The following is a 6,000-nucleotide window of genomic DNA, read 5'->3' on the forward strand; positions in this document are numbered from 1 at the left end:
GTGTTTGGTGTGTGTAAAGTGTTTAAAGAAGTTTTACTTACCTTTACAGCCTTCCTTCCTTCAGGTCTCGGGAGTCCCTCATCTCACCGGCACAGAAAGCAGAATGGCTGCGATCTGTCAAAAATTGCAGCATTCAGCTTTCTGTACCGGAGAGATCTCTAAATCATCCTGAGAGGAAGGAATTAACTTAGAGTACAGATTGTCAGTGTTTGACAGCTTCAAACAGCTGTCAAATGCTGATATTTCATCTGTCAAAAGGTCTTGACAGATGAAATATCAATCTGTGACATTGCCTGTTGCCGGGTGGCCCTTAATTGGCCTGCTGAGCCCGCTGAGCGGGCTCAACAAGGTCAATCAAGTCAAAATCGCGTGGGTTGGCTACAACTCGATGGAGGCGGGACGACAACCCCGAAAGTTGTAGTCCCGCCTCCTACCCGCCTCCTCAATGAAAATCCAGCCCTTGCACTTATATAGCGCCTTTCACAACCACCAGACATCCCAAAGCGCTTTACAGCCAATGAAGTACTTTTTGAAGTGTAGTCACTGTTGTAATGTAAGAAATGTGGCAGCCAATTTGCACACAGCAAGCTCCCACAAACAGCAATGTGATAAAGACTAGATGATCTGTTTTAGTGATGTTGATTAAGGGATAAATATTGGCCAGGCCACCAGGGATAACTCCCCTGCTCTTCTTCGAAATAGTGGGATTGGATATTTTACATCCACCTGAGAGTAGACGAGGCCTCAGGGCTGCCCATTTCCAAAAGCAATTGGGTGGGCAGCCCATCAATCATATTAAAAAGAGGCCTTGGAGTTAAAATTGCCCTGGCCTCACACTGACGACATCTTGCTGTTCACACTGCCCCCAGCCTGCCCGATCCGTCACCTGCATTAAAATCGGGGCTTTATTTTCTGAATTGGTTAACAGAAACAAGAAAAAATCTTGGAGTATTTTGATTTATTGAGAATTTGTGGCGTATTTATCCCAAAAATTGAGCATTGAGCAATGGCCGCTTTATCATGGAGGCCGGAGCCAACAGTTTAACCCATTGGGGTCTCTGCCAGCAAAATGGACATCGACATTTTTTGCTTATTTAGAAGGTGGCATCGGTGCAAAGTTTGTGATTCTATACAGCATTCTAGTTCGAGAGTATAATATTAGAGGTTTGCCAATCATTAGAAGTAAAAATTTGGAATGGATACTCAGTGCTGAAAGAGTTAATTATATGTGCCAGATTTTAAATCTTGCAGCTTGTGACACTAAGTTAAAATCAGTGACGATCAGAAAGTCAGGTAATGCAGCTCTAAGCAGTGTTTGTTTTATTTAATAGAGACATTTTTCTAACTTCTAACAGTTCAAGGTCCATGGGGCCACTGGAGGCAAGGCTTCCCAATCCTAAATCCCAGCTGTCCCACACTGTATATCTTATAAACAAACATGAATCAGCAGTGCTCATAATCAGGGCAGAATGACAGCTACGTCCCCATCTCAAGTTATAGTCTGAAAATCATGCAACTGTAGACTAACACAAGCTGAGAATGTGTAACAAGGCTGGAACGCAAAGCAGGTCTTCTGATGATGACTGTGCCAATAGTTTAGGGAGCCTTTGTCATCCTAGATAAGTTATCACAAGTAGCATTTTCCTAAACACCTATTACTTTACACATATAGAACACTCACCCCGGGGCCCCACAGCCCCATGGTACAGTTGACCAGCCCCAGCGTAAATACCAGGGAGGAAGCCACACACACTCCCCCTACCACTTCCAGCTCAGCAAGAGAAGAGCAGCCTAGCCAGGAAGTGAGTGAGCCCTCCAGCTCCGACCAGACACACACCCTGGGATCCCACAGCCAGATACAACTAAAGGAGAAATTTAACCAGCTGGAGACAGAGCTGGTTAAACTTATAGAGGAGGTCCTTAAACTGAGAACCGACCAAGAAAACAGCATTTCAGCAATGAAGCATGAACAAAAGCAAGAGAGGGAGAGATACAGGAGAGAGCTGAATTTACTTGGGAACCAGGTGAAAGAGCTGCAGAAAGACAAAGAGAGCCACAGGGGAGGGATAGCACCATTAGCCCAGCAGCCAGAGGCTAGAGATAAGACAGTGCAGAGCCCGACTGAACAGATGCACTCTCACACTGAACAACAGCAGCAGACACACAATACAGGGGGAGCCACACAGACAAACCAGCATACTGAAGCTCAGTCTCCCCCCACCACTGTGGAACAACAAGCGAGCCGCTCACAAGAGGAGCGCACGCACCAGACACGACCACTCCAGTCCAACACACAACCTATGAGTCCAGGCGAAAGCCACCAGCCAGTAAACACCAACAAGGCTGACATCATAATACTCATAGACTCAAATGGGAAATTTCTATGGGAAAAAAAGCTCTTCCCTAGACATAAAGTAATAAAGATCCAGTGCCCAACAACAGACAGAGCGCTGGAATGGCTGACCAAAACCCGATTAGGCTCCCCCCAACACATAATAATACACACTGGCACAAATGACCTAAAGGCCCAGCAGAAAAGGGTAGCAACATCACTCGGATCAGTGATTGAGAAGGCAAGCGAGGCCCGAGACCAGTCGGGAGCAGTGTGGTGAGACCGGTATAAAAACCGGAGAGAGGTGAGGCCCGAGACCAGTCGGGACCAGCGGGAGCAGCGAGGAGGAGCTCGGGAGAAAACCCGGCGACCAGCGAGGCCCGAGACCAGTCGGGAGCAGTGTGGTGAGACCGGTATAAAAACCGGAGAGAGGCGAGGCCCGAGACCAGTCGGGACCAGCGGGAGCAGTGTGGTGAGACCGGTATAAAAACCGGAGAGAGGCGAGGCATACCAACTCAGCAGCGGGGAGAGAGGTAAAAAGTAATCAGTGTGTGACGTCACCAGGGAGCAGGTAGGTGATTGGTTGGTGAGTATTTCTCTTTTTTCAATACAAGCTTGAATTCTGTGGTGTTAAATTTCTGTGGTGTAGTGGGGATAGTTGGTAAATAAAGCGCCCTAGAGCATACCTGTAACTGGGGTATTGAATAAATTTTTAAAGTAATTAAAGGGGTAAGTCATGGCAGGAGAGTTCAGACCCGTGCTCTGCTCCTCCTGCTCTATGTGGGAAGTCAGGGATGCTGCCAGTGTCCCTGATGACCATGTGTGCGGGAAATGCATCCAGCTGCAGCTACTTGTAGACCGCATTGCGGCGCTCGAGCTGCGGGTGGATGAATTTTGGAGCATGCGCGATGCTGAAAGGCTCGTGGATAACACGTTTAGCGAGTTGTGCACGCCTCAGGGTAGGGCAGCACAGGGGGTGACCATCAGGCGGAGCAACAAAGGCAGGCAGGTAGTGCAGGGAACCCCTGCGGACATCCCCCTTTCAAACAAGTATACCGCTTTGGATACTGTTGAGGGGGATGACTCACCAGGGAAAGGCAGCAGCGGCCAACTTCCTGGCACTGGGGGTGCTCCTGCTGCCCAGGAAGGGGGGAAAAAGAGTGGGAGAGCAATAGTGGTAGGGGATTCTATAGTAAGGGGAACAGATAGGCGTTTCTGTGGCCGTAGACGTGAATCCAGGATGGTTTGTTGCCTCCCTGGTGCCAGGGTCAAGGATGTCACTGAGCGGCTGCAGGGCATTCTGGAGGGGGAGGGAGAACAGCCAGTGGTCGTGGTCCACATTGGTACCAACGACATAGGTAAAAAGAGGGATGAGGTCCTGCAGCAAGAATTTAGGGAGCTAGGTGAAGGATTAAGGAGCAGGACCTCAAAGGTTGTAATCTCTGGATTACTCCCGGTGCCACGTGCTAGTAAGTATAGGAATAGGAAGATAGAACAGATGAATGCGTGGCTAAAGGGATGGTGCAGGGGGGAGGGCTTTAGTTTCCTGGATCACTGGGTCTGCTTCTGGGAAAGGTGGGACTTGTACAAGTCGGACGGTTTACACCTGAACCAGGGGGGAACCAATATCCTTGCGGGGAGGTTTGCTAGCACTGCTGGGGAGGGTTTAAACTAACTTGGCAGGGGGTTGGGGTACAGAGTGGAGCTATAGTAGGGGGTGATTTACGGCCAAATACAGAGGGAAAAACAAGTCAGCTGGGAAGGCAGAGCAAATATGTGAAGGCAAAAGAGAATATGGCAGGGCTGGAAGGCATTTATTTTAATGCAAGGAGTCTTGCAAATAAGGTGGATGAACTGAAGTTGTTGTTGAACACATGGGAGTACGATATTGTTGCTATCACGGAGACATGGTTGAGGGAGGGTCAGGACTGGCAGCTCAATATTCCGGGGTATAGAATCTTCAGGCGAGACAGAGGGGGGTGTAAAAGGGGAGGGGGTGTTGCAATATTAATTAAGGAGTCAATTACTGCTGTAAGGAGGGATGATATATTAGCGGGTTCATCTAATGAGGCCATATGGGTAGAACTTAAAAACAAAAAGGGGGCAAGCACTTTGCTGGGAGTGTACTATAGGCCCCCAAACAGTCAGGGGGAGATAGAGGAACAGATATGTAGGCAAATCTCAGAGAAGTGCGAAAATAATAGGGTAATAATGGTGGGGGATTTCAACTTCCCCAATATAAATTGGGACAGTCAGAGTGTGAAAGGCTTAGAGGGTGCAGAATTCTTAAAGTGCATCCAGGAGAGCTTTTTGAGCCAACATGTAGAAAGTCCTACAAGAGAGGGGGCGGTACTGGACCTAATTCTGGGGAATGTAGCCGGGCAAGTGGTGGAAGTGTCAGTAGGAGAGCATTTTGGCGACAGTGACCATAATTCGGTGAGATTTAAGGTGGTCATGGAAAAAGACAAAGACGGCCCGGAAATAAGGGTTCTAAATTGGGGGAAGGCCGATTTTAATATGATAAGGCAGGATCTGGCCAAAGTGGACTGGGAGCAGCTGCTTATAGGAAAATCCACATCAAAACAGTGGGAGACTTTCAGAAGGGAAATAGAGAGAGTACAACGCCAACATGTTCCTGTAAAGGTCAAGGGTGGGACCAACAAGCAAAGGGAACCTTGGATGACAAGGGATATACAAAAATGCATTAGAAATAAAAGGGGGGCTTTTGGCAGTTACAAAAGACTAAAGACAGAAGAAGCCCTAGAGGAGTATAAAAAGTGCAGGGGCATACTTAAAAAAGAAATTAGGAGAGCGAGGAGGGGCCATGAAATAACACTGGCGAGCAAAATAAAGGAAAATCCTAAGATGTTTTATAAGTATATTAAGGGCAAGAGGATAACCAGGGAAAGGGTAGGGCCCATTAGGGACCAAAGTGGCAATCTGTGTGTAGAGCCAGAGGATGTAGGCGGGGTTTTAAATGAATTTTTTGCATCTGTGTTCACTATGGAGAAAGACGATGCAGACATAGAAATCGGGCAAGGGGAATGTGACATACTTGAACATATTAGCATCGAGAGGGAGGAGGTGCTAGCGGTTTTAGCGGGCCAAAAAGTGGATAAATCCCCAGGCCCGGACGAGATGTATCCCAGGCTGCTGTGGGAGGCAAGGGAGGAGATTGCAGGGGCTCTGACACTAATTTTCAGAACCTCTCTGGCCACAGGGGATGTACCAGAGGACTGGAGAACAGCTAACGTAGTACCATTATTCAAGAAGGGTAGCAGGGATAAACCAGGGAATTACAGGCCAGTGAGTCTAACATCTGTGGTGGGGAAATTATTGGAAAAAATTCTGAGGGACAAAATTAATCTCCACTTGGAGAGGCAAGGATTAATCGGGGATAGTCAGCATGGCTTTGTTAAGGGTAAATCATGTCTAACAAATCTGATCGAATTTTTCGAGGGGGTGACTAGTGGGGTGGATGAGGGAAATGCTGTGGATGTGGTTTACATGGACTTCAGTAAAGCTTTTGACAAAGTCCCGCATAGGAGACTGGTCAAGAAGGTAAGAGCCCATGGGATCCAGGGTGCCTTGGCGCGTTGGATCCTAAACTGGCTGAGTGGCAGGAGGCAGAGGGTGATGGTCGAAGGTTGCTTTTGTGACTGGAAGCC

Source organism: Somniosus microcephalus, chromosome 13 (genome assembly GCF_052327205.1).
Source record: "Somniosus microcephalus isolate GS21.2 chromosome 13, FLI_Smic_1.0, whole genome shotgun sequence".
NCBI lineage: Eukaryota > Metazoa > Chordata > Chondrichthyes > Squaliformes > Somniosidae > Somniosus > Somniosus microcephalus.